This window comes from Corythoichthys intestinalis, chromosome 19 (genome assembly GCF_030265065.1).
Source record: "Corythoichthys intestinalis isolate RoL2023-P3 chromosome 19, ASM3026506v1, whole genome shotgun sequence".
NCBI lineage: Eukaryota > Metazoa > Chordata > Actinopteri > Syngnathiformes > Syngnathidae > Corythoichthys > Corythoichthys intestinalis.
The window spans coordinates 4851102-4863109 of record NC_080413.1 but is presented as its reverse complement, the minus strand read 5'-3'; positions in this window follow the sequence as shown (position 1 = coordinate 4863109).

Here is a 12008-nt window from a genome sequence, read left to right as displayed (position 1 = left end):
GAACCCGTTTCTGTGTATCAAATGCAACTGCTCAGCACAGCACAACATTTGGACATAGCTGATCATCTGACATCTTGCTATTGTTGATTTTGAATAGCGTGCGCTATGTACTTCCGCTTCCAATGATGCGTGTAGCGCAGTGCTTCTCAATTATTTTCTGTTACGCTCCCCTCCAGGAAGACGTAAACATTCCGCGCCGCCACTGTAAGTACATACTGTAGTATCATTTCTATATAAAATTCTTATAAATACACCTCTGCATAACATTGTGAAAAAAGTAATATAGATCAACTTACAATAAAGCGTAAAAAAAAAAAAAACACACATCCAATGTGTAAAAATATACCTAACATATTTTTGACCGTTTGATACTGAAAAATAAAGATGTAATAAAATCGATAAATAACAATAAATTCAAATTGATTAGCAACATTAACTCATGAGGACAATATGTCGAACAATTAGACCGAAAAAACAAAAAATAATAGAACAAAACAACAGTTTCATTGGACAGAGGGACAGATTTTATTTTTGCTGCTGGCAGTTTCAGCTCCTTTTCTATGGTGTAGGGTTATTTTGCACTGAGCAACTTGGTATGCCACCTTATACGATGCTGACAGTGCTCCCTGGTTTACTGATGTAACATTGACAAACCAGGAGGATTGTTGGCAATGTTTGGCACTAGCTGAAAAAAAAAATTCCTGCTGTCCGCTGCGAACATTTTTAAACAAACTAAATAGTCTGGTCTTTCCTAGTCTCCCACTGTAATAAAAGTCAAAAGCTAGATGCTACATACATTTAGTCATATTTTCCTGTCTAAGCTTTTCATATCTCCAGGGCTCTTTTCTGTGTGCTCTTGTTTGGTCCAAAAATATTGCGCACACGCTGAAAATGAGAGCGGCACTGCCACCCACTGAGTGGATGTGCAATTACACTTTATTCTAATACGACAAAAAAGTATGTTCCCCAAGGTCACATGCGCCACCCCCAGCATCATTCTGCGCCCCCCTGGGGGGGCCCACCCCACTATTTGAGAAGTACTGGTGTGGCGTCACAGCCTGAAGCATCACAGCTACAAGCTGTGACGCTGCACGTAAAGTAGCAAAAGCGCACCCTGCTCCGGTTGCATTCACAAGTGAAGCAGGGTGTGTTTAAAGCGGACCCACACCCGCGATTTTTGCGTGGACCAGAGTTCGGTTGTTTGGTCCGACCTAGAGTTCGGATGCGCGTTCACATTTACGAAACGAAGCAGACTATCTGTGAAAAAGAACTCTGGTCCATTTAAAAGGGACCAACCAGTGCTAGTGTGAAAGCGCCCATAGTCGTAACCTGACAAAGCTATTTTGAGATAAACTCTGGTTCATCTCTCAACGTCAATAGCAACCAATGAGTTAACCAGTTAACCCAGTTTGAAAGAGGTTTCATGTAGGAATGGAGCCAGTTTTTTAAATAAATCCAAAAGAAGGGGAAAAGGTACGGTCGAACTGTCTTTCCTAGTGGGGACAGAGTTTCACGCAACCTTTTTCTACATGAAAAGGTACCCACAAAAACAGATAAATGACCTGATCAATTCCGCCTTGAAAGGTTCCACTCGAGCTAAAAGGCTGTTTGTTTGTTGAGGTAACAAGGGCCCCCCCTGCTGAGGCCTTTCCACCACAGGCCAGGCGAGAAGAATACAAAGGCCCAGAAGGAGGCACGCTCACGGGAAAGGGGGGAGGCGGTCTTATGACAGAGGCTCGGCGGCTAACAAGCGGAGCCGCAGAAGGTACGCGCAGTGGAGCGTGAGCGAAGTGTTGCGACAGCGCGGCTCCGCGGAGACGAGCGCCCCGCTAATGCCGCGTTAGCGAGCCGCTGACGGCGTGCCTGCGTGGCGGCGCGGCGCCCTTCCACACGGATCACGGGGGCCCACAGCGCAACGAAAGAAGACACCTCAGGTCTCGGGGGGAGCTATTAGTAGTGACACGTCTTTTTGGCCACCGGTTGGGGCTCCTTACCATCTGAGCCTCGCGCGCGGTGACTCACGCGGAGGGCTGGAAATAGGATGTGGCGGGGAAGGTGAGGTAGAACAACGCTCCGAGCGCCAACGGTAACGTGGAGGTGCGCAGAGGGCCCTTCACGGAGCAAGGCATGTCGGGTAATCTGACTTGAAGTTCAGTTTATGGCGTATTAAGTCTCAGCACATCCCCGGAGACTGGCCTTCTGTTTTGAATGCGCAAATTGAAATTGTGAAAGCGTGCCATCAGATTACGTCATGGAACTGTCACCATTATTTGTAGATTACAAATTCAACTGTTGCGCCAAGAAATTGGGGAAATTTGTTCACGTTCATGGCAGAACTGACACCTGAAAAGTTTAATAGATAGGAACTACATTATCCACTCACCGGCCACTTTATTAGGTGCACCATGCTAGTAACGGGTTGGACTCCCTTTTGCCTTCAGAACTGCCTCAATTCTTCGTGGCATAGATTCAACAAGGTGCTGGAAGCATTCCTCAGAGAGTTTGGTCCATATTGACATGATGGCATCACAAAGTTGGTGCAGATTTGTCCGCTGCACATCCATCCCGTTCCACCACATCCCAAAGATGCTCTATTGGATTGAGATCTGGTTACTGTGGAGGCCATTTGAGTACAGTGAACTCATTGTAATGTTCAAGAAACCAGTCTGAGATGATTCCAGCTTTATGACATGGCGCATTATCCTGCTGAAAGTAGACATCAGAAGTTGGGTACATTGTGGTCATAAAGGGATGGACATGGTCAGCAACAATACTCAGGTAGGCTGTGGCATTCCAACTAGAGCTGAAACGAATACTCGAGCAACTCGAGTTTAAATAATGATCCGAGTAATTTTATTCACCTCAAGGGATCGTTTAATTTTGCCAGCTCTACGCATCATGTTTTGCCCGGACTACTTTTAATGCGGGACAACGCGCTGACATCACGTGCGTAGAGGAAGAAGCAATTAAAAAAAAAAATTTTTTTTTTAAACGCAGCAGACAGCCGCTACAAACTACGCCGACGTTGCTAAAAACTACACCCGCGTGATGCTAGTGTGGTAGCAGCTAATGTCCGATGCGTCTCATAGATATCGCATGCATTTAGGACTAGATGCGAATTGACAGACTCTACCGCGTCTGGGCAGCGTCAGTAAACAGCTGCCATCTTTAAGCAGTAGACTTCTCATCGCTAATAAATATAACGTTACTGTCACTCGCTCACGTAACGTTAGCCCTTCGGAGGGCTAAGTTTCTATTGATTATGACCACCGTCGATGCGTGGCTAACGTGTCTTACATACAGGCTTTATTTAATCTGTAAAAACACAGCGCTGTAACTGTTAACTGTCAGTTTTAGCTCAGTAGTCATTGCTGAATAAAACATTAAGTAGCACTGGTCCCTAATGTGCTCCAATACAGCAGGTATCATACATTTATTTTGAACACTGCAAAAACACAAAATCCTATCAGTACTTACAGTTTAGACTAACTTAAAACTGAACTAGAACTTAAAAATAGCTTGACACAAATGAAAATTAAATTGAAACACGTGGGAAAACCATGTAGCTTTCAAGTGATGTGTGGTATCAATTACATTAATTACATTTTTAGGTAAGAAATATGTTTTTTTTTTTTTTTTTAATAAGATCTAGAAGTTTTTGAGTGAAAGCAGGGAATTTTTTCTAGCCACATCTTAGATGCAATTTTTGGCTGTTTTCATCAATGTACATCGAAAATACAGACATTGATTGACTGAAAATGATTCAATATTGGATTAAATGTCTTTTTTTCTCATGTATATTTATAATTGCTCTTTACCTAAAAAAAATGTTTTATCCGATTACTCGATTAATCGATAGAATTTTCAGTCGATTACTCGATTACGAAAATATTCGATAGCTGCAGCCCTAGTTCCAACGATGCTCAATTGGTACCAAAGGGCCCAAAGAGTGCCAAGAAAATATTCCCCACACCATTGCACCACCACCACCAGCCTGAACCGTTGATACAAGGCAGAATGGATCCATGGTTTCATGTTGTTGACGGCAAATTCTGACCCTACCATCTGAATGTCGCAGCAGAAATTGAGACTCATCAGACCAGGCAATATTTTTCGAATCTTCTATTGCCCAATTTAGATGAGTTTGTGCAAATTGTAGCCTCAGTTTCCTGTTCTTAGCTGTAAGGAGTGGCACCCGGCGTGGTCTTCTGCCGCTGTAGCCCATCTGCCTTAAAGTTCGACGTACTGTCCGTTCAGAGATGCTGTTCTGCCTACCTTGGTTGTAACGAGTGGTTATTTGAGTCACTGTTGCCTTTCTATCAGCTCGAACCAGTCAGGCCATTCTCCTCTGACCTCTGGCATCAACAAGGCATTTCCGCCCACAGAACTGCCGCTCACTGGATATTTTTTCTTTTTCGGATCATTCTCTGTAAACCCAAGAGATGGTTGTGCGTGAAAATCAGCAGTTTCTGAAATAGTCAGACCAGCCCTTCTGGCACCAACAACCATGCCACGTTCAAAGTCACTCCAATCACCTTTCTTCCCCATACTGATGCTCGGTTTGAACTGCAGGAGACTGTCTTAAACCATGTCTACATGCCTAAATGCACTGAGTTGCCGCCATGTGATTGGCTGATTAGAAATTAATTGTTAACGAGCAGTTGGACAGTTGGACCTAATAAAGTGGCCGGTGAGTGTAACTATTTGAGCTGGGATTTTACATTATTTGACATGTTTATAGCTTGATTTGTTCAGGTTTTTAATAAATTACAGTACCTTCAGAATAAAACATGGGGGCTACATTCAACTAGAAGCAGTGCATATGCAAAGGGTGAACAAGGGAACTTCAATTCCTTTAAAAGCCTTTTAGCTCAGCGGTCAGCATGTTTGAATTCCATTGAGAGGACGCAGGTTGGATTTCCAGGTGGGCTGACAACAGGAAAGTAAGGAGAGTGACTTCACCACCATCAGAATGGTAACACTGGGGGGATGGAGAGTGGGCCTGAACGCCGTTCCGGTAAAAGATTCGGGGCTGGAACGGCGCTTTGATCCCGAAAATATGACGCCAACTGTCAAAAGCTCATGTTTAAAACAAAAAATACCTGCCACGCTGCCACAAACGGCATCTCCAAACGAACAAGTGTTAACAACAAGCTTAATAAAGTGCTTGTGTAGCGTAATCCGTTTCCACCAATATTTATTATTTATTTATTCCATGTAGTTCTTCCCAGCGTCTCTCTGTATCTGACAAGTCGCGTCGCTGTGCACATGCAGGCAGCAAAACAAACAAAAAAAACACTAGGACTACTGTATGTTCATTTGGCTGACATACTGACGTGATCTGCATGGATAGTTAGCTCTGATTGGTTCACATGCACATATTTATTGGAACAACAAAGGAGGGAAAAAGGTTGAATTAAAAGGGCAATGCAATGGAAAATTGATCACATCTTTAATTGTTGATGAGGTTTATTTGGGAGGTTCAGAACATCTTACCTTTTAATGTGCTTTGGACTTATTTTTGTTCATTTATGTAAGGCTACTTATGGTACCCTCCATAATTATTGGCACCCCTGAAAAAGATGTGTTTTTTGGCTTCTAATATATATATTTTTTAATTCAAATAATATGGGACCTTACTGGGAAAAAAAGAGAAAAATCCAACCTTCAATACAAGTGCATTCATTCAGTGGGGAAAAAATCCCACATAAAGAAAAAAATATTTGACATCAAAATAATGTGTGTCACAATTACTAGCACCCCTGGTGTTAATACTTTGTACCACCCCCTTTTACCAACAAAACAAGGTCTGGGGACTGAGATGGCCATGGACTGACCCACCCCCATACTTCACAGTGGGTATGAGGTGCTTTTCAGCATGCGCATCTTTCGTGGCACGCCAGGCCCACTTAGCGTGTTTGTTGCCAAAAAGCTCAATCTTGGTCTCATCTGACCAAAGCAAACAGTCCCAGTTGAAGCCTGGGACCGCGTGTATTTTCGTGTGAGTCTGGCGAGCCACGAAAGATGCGCATTCTGAAAAGCACCTCATACCCACTGTGAAGTATGGGGGTGGGTCAGTGATGCTGTGGGGCTGTTTCACTTCCAAAGGCCCAGGGAACCTTGTTAGGGTGCATGGCATCATGAATGCTTTGAAATACCAGGACATTTTAAATCAAAATCTATTGCCCTCTGCCGGAAAGCTGAAGATGGGTTGTCACTGGGTCTTTCAGCAAGACAATGACCCTAAACATATGGCCAAATCTACACAGAAATGGTTCACCAGACACAAAATCAAGCTCCTCCCATGGCCCTCTCAGTCCCCAGACCTCGTTTTGTTGGCAAAAAGGGGTTGTACAAAGTATTAACACCAGGGGTGCTAATAATTGTGACACACATTATTTGATGTCAAATAATTTTTTCTTTATGTGGGATATTTTTCCCCACTGAATGAATGTACTTGTATTGAAGGTTGGATTTTTGTCTTTTTTTCCATTAAGGTCTCATATTATTTGAATTAAAAAAAAATATTAGAAGCTAAAAAACATCTTTTTCAGGGGTGCCAATAATTATGGAGGGCACTGTATGTCGAAAAAGTAATCTGATTACAACACTACGACACACTATTTTTCCCAAAAAAAAAAACAAAACAAAAAAAAAAAACAAGATGCGTACATGGAGTACAAGTGAAATAAAAGAAAAACCTGCACTTTGCTCTCTTTCAGCCCTTCCAGTCATAGTGGGTTGGACGTCTATCGCCGTCAATGGCAGCCAATGATTTAAATGTTTTTGATGCGATGTGAATAATGTGAAAGCCCTTTAGCTGTTTTGTCATTAAATACATACAAACAACTTCAGGATGTGAAGTGTTGGAAGTGAAAGTTTCTTAGGTAAGAGTTCATTTCTAAATGATGTATAAAATATGAGTTAACATTTGCTGAAGTCTCAAACCCAGAAACTCTGGACTGCGAGGCAAACGTGTTAGGTTTACCTGTCTCCGTTCTATTTCCGCTGTCTTCTCGCGTGTGCGGTTTAAAGAGTATCAAGGTTGTGTGTTGGTCGAGTCGGGGGTTTAATGAAGAGGCATTGTGTCTCTTCATAATGACATCATGGCTCTGACAGAAGCTGGAGAAGATGCCTGAGGTTCTGTGAGCGGAACTCTTCAGCTTGGCGCGTGCGTGTCACTCCCTAGGCTACGCCAGTCCTCCTGGGCTTTGTGAGCTAAAGTCAAAGCGTCAAAGACAAAAACAAAACTTGACCACAAGCAATATGAAACAGAGGGCAGGCCATTTGGCTGCTGCCTGTGTGGAAAAGTAATGCGTGTGGAAGAGATACGCGGGTGGGAAAAGACAACAGGGGGGAGGCAGGAGAGCGATCCAGGAAGTTGGAGGAACATGTGAGGGGTCAACTCGGCCCGCGGGCTCCGGGGAGCCACGCTCGCGGGGGGGCTAACCATGAGAAGTGTTGCATCATGGGAGTCCTTGGCGTGTCCTCTCCATCTTGCCCAGGAGCAGACGGACACTTCCCTGCGGCAAAGACACTCGCACAAATACACGCGGGTGCACCTTGCCTCGCTGGATTTTACACTTTGAAACAATTTATAACATGAAAAGTCACCAGTTGGAGAAGGATGGAATATTTATGCTTACAGCGTGTGGAATTTGTTAAGGTATTAGGTCATGCTCAAACTAATTGGAAGTTAGAACTAAAAACAAAGTAGATTCTAAATAAGGCTGAAAATGAACACGCTACTTTGTTTTGGAGGAAAAGTGCAAAACAAGGTCATTTTAAACACATGAAATGGAGAAATGGAAGGAAGCAAATGTATGTTTTATTATATTTAGAAAAAAAAAAATTTCATTTTCTTTTCATGTATTATTATTAGAAGTAGTAGTAGTAGTTGTTGTATTCGCAGAACTATTTCCCAGGCATTCGCACTTTATTTTACTTTTTTTTTTTGGAGGGAGTATAAGTTAATTTTGTATGTTTTTTTTTTTTTATTATATTGAGAAAAAATTAATTTCATTTTCTTTTCATGTTTTATTATTAGAAGTAGTATTAGTATTCTTAGTACTAATAATTTAACAGGCATTCACATTTTATTATAAAAGTCAAAAGTAAGAATATTTTATGTTGATATTTTTTAGAAGGAGTATAAATAAATTATGTTTTTTATTATATTGAGAGAAAAGGTCCATTTCATTTTCATGTATTATTACTAGAAGTAGTATAAATAATACTAGTAGTATTCGGGGTATTAATTTATCTGGCATTCACGCTTTATTATAACAGTCAAAGGTAAGAATATTTTTACGTTCATATTTTTTGGAAGGAGTATAAGTAAATTATCTATGTTATTTTATTATATGTTTCTTTATTGAGAAAAAAGGTTATTAATTTCATTTTCTTTTCATGTATTATTAGGAGTATAAGTAGTAGTAGTTGTATTTGCAGTACTATTAATTTATCAGGCATTCACACTATTTTATTGACTTCATTTTTTGGAGGGAGTATAAGTTAATTTTGGATGTTTTTTTTACTTATTATATTGAGGAAAAATGTAATTAATTTCTTTTCATGTTTTATTATTAGAAGTAGTAGTAGTAGTATTCGTAGTACAAATAACTGATCAGGCATTCACACTTTATTATAACAGTCAAAAGTAAGAATATTTTACGTTCAAATTTTTGGGAAAAAGTAAATTATGTTTTTTATTTATCATATTGAGAGAAAAAGGTCATTAATTTCATTTTCTTTTCATGTATTATTACTAGAAGTAGTATAAATAGTACTAGTAGTATTCTGGGTATTAATTTATTTGGCATTCACACTTTAATAGTCAAAAGTAAGAATATTTTTACGTTTATATTTTTTGGAAGGAGTACAAGTAAATTATGCATTATTTTTTATATATAACTATATATATATTTCATTTTCTTTTTATGTATTATTAGAAGTAGTATAAGGTGTAGTAGTAGTAGTAGTAGTAGTAGTATTAATTTATCAGGCATTTGCACCAGGGCCGGCCCAGGCCATTTGGGGGCCCTAAGCAAAATAATGCGAAGGGGCCCATATTTTTGGCCCACCATTTCGTCACAGTGTATTGTGAAACCCATACATGCAATCCAACCTATATGTCCATATTTTGTATATTAATCAGATTTTGTTGCACTGCATTCTTCAAACTTCTCACCCCAAATGATTGTCAGTACTTACAGTAGATAACGTCAAACCTTTTTCTAAAAGAGGAAAGAAAGAAGTTAAGGAAGAACTTTTTTTTTTTTTTTTTAGCTTGTAATCAAGTATCAAAACTCACAAAAGTCAAATAAAGCAAATTGTAGTAAACAAAATAGGATATAAATTAAACAATTGCCAGATTGCCCACTATCTGGGCCCCCTAGTGGTCAGGGGCCCTAAGCAGCTGCATAGTCTGCGTATAGGCTGGGCCGGCCCTGATTTGCACTTTATCATGACAATCAAAAGTAAGAAGATTTTACGGTCTCATTTTTGGGGGGAAGGAATATAATTATGTAATAAATAGAGGCGTGCGAAATTTCCGATTCTTAGATTATTTGCGATTCGGCCTTGAAAGATTCGAGAACGATTCAAAAACATCCAAATTCCGATTATTGAATCATACCAGGTAAAGGGGAACTAAAACACAGCGCGGTCTTCGGGACGCAATGAGGAACGGACCGAGAATAAATATCATGTTCAACTCATGCCGCTAGATAAAGAAAACAATCTATACTACTACTACAAACACCGCCCAGTTGCAAGTTGCTCCAAACATACGGCTACGGTAGATATCACATATATATAGAACTAGCCCTTTATTGCCAAATGAAACACATTTGATACACCTAAAATTTCATGATTTTGAGAGTAATTCAGAATTTTGACATTTCTTTTTGAAAAAAATGATGGATGCAAGTCAACGCATGCATCTGAAGGTTACATGAGGAAAAAAAAAAAACAGGATTTAGCTAGGGTTATAGATATTAGAGCGCTTATTACACATTCATTTTGACATTTTTTACAAATTTGAAAAAAAGATTTCATTCGGACCTTCTTTTTCAAATTTTGAGATTCTCTGGTAACTGCTTCATGTTGCAGGCATTAAAAGGCTAGATGCGAAATGACAGACGACAGTGGCGTTAGAACATCTATAGAGAACTAGATGTGAAATGAGAGACTTGCCGGCGTTAGTAAACAGTCGCCATCTTAAACCAGTAGACTTCTCTAGAAGGCTCTGTTGTCGCGAACCTAATTAACTTTTTATGTAAAATACTCTAAAATCGGCATAATCTTGACTTGAATCCATCTTTAAATCTTTAAATGATGAAACAGTTTTAAAACTGAACTCAATAATTGATTTATAATCGAATTGGAGCCTTTGAATCGTAATCGAATCGTTAGGTGCCCCAAGATTCCCACCTCTAGTAATAGACGAATAAACTATAATCCAGTGGTTCTTAACCTTGCTAAAAGTACCGAACCCCACGAATATCGCATGTGCATTCTTCGAAACTTTCGAAATTTAATAATGTTTTTTTTTTTTCAAATTCAAAACGGATATAGCTAAGCTTGCAAGCAAATTCCCATTGAAATTTATTCAGATGTCAAATTACGAATACTACTACAAATAAATTGGGTGTTTTGCAATTCATTTTTAAATTGGAAAATGAAATTTAATGTCTATATTTTTATTTTATCTATCTTACTTTTCACTTGTCCTGTTGAGTGTCCTTATAGCCTGAACAGCTTTAATGTAGCACATGGGAGTTTGATATACCCCCAATGTGGTTGTTCATCATGTCTACATTCTCATATTATGGTCGCATCCTTGCATCACATACTATTTGCAAGACGTAAAATGCGACGTAAATGTTTTTTATTATCTGCGCAGTGCACGTAGGGCTGTTATACTTCCTCATACTAAGTGTGTGTCAACCTTCCACTGAGCAAACCACTTTCTCCTTCCATTAGATAGAGGGCAAGGAGTTGAAATAAATAGAATCAAGCCTGTAAACTGGAGGCAATCCAGTCCAAAACCTAGTCTAAAACGACACTTGTTCTTTAGTCAGAGTATGAAAATAGGGCCCTGTGCGTCTTAATTTTCACCTAACCCAGGTTAAGACCTCTGCTATAATAAATGAAGCATACTACAGTGATCCCTCGCTACTTCGCGCTTCAAACTTCGCACCCTCAGTCCATTGCAAATTTTTTTTTTCAACTGAAAATTTTAAAAAAGCTATCCCGATCAGAGTCATTCCTCTGCTGCTTTTCTTGGTCAAGCAGTGCACTGGCGATGCTTGTTAAAGTTAACGATGATTGACAGGCGTTAAGGTTTGAGCTTGCAAGAGAAGCTTGGAAGTCGAAACTTTAAGGCGCCACATGTGTCAATCATCGTTTAGCTTGTTAAACAGTTGCTGTGGCAACTTATTGTAAGTGAGCAGCGTGAGCAGATTTGACTGGACTCACTCAATGAAACATTTATTAAGACAAGAATTTTTCAACGTTATTGTTGTTTAAAAATAATTCCGTGGGACAGTAACATGTTTGAAACTTATCAATATTACATTTGAAGTGCTTAAAATCCATTAATATGCACAAGTTTTTTTGTTTATTTTTTTTATATTTGTTTTTTGTTATATTTTGGGGGAAAAAGTGAAAAACCATGTCTTATATGTATCTCTTTCCAATGCTACATCTGAATAAATACATTGAATACGCACACACTTTGGGGGGGGGCGGACCTCGTGGTTTTTCACTTATCGCAGGGGGTTCTGGTCCCCATTAACTGTGAAAAACGAGGGATCACTGTATACTAATTATACTTTATTATTAGTGCTTTGAACATCTTTCAAAGGTATAACACATTTTCAATGTGTCTCATACAACCATACCATTTACTTATTTAACAAATGCATCCCCAGACACATATACACACACACACAAAAAGTCAAAATTATTATTTTTATTTTATTAAGTACAAAAATAAAATCAAT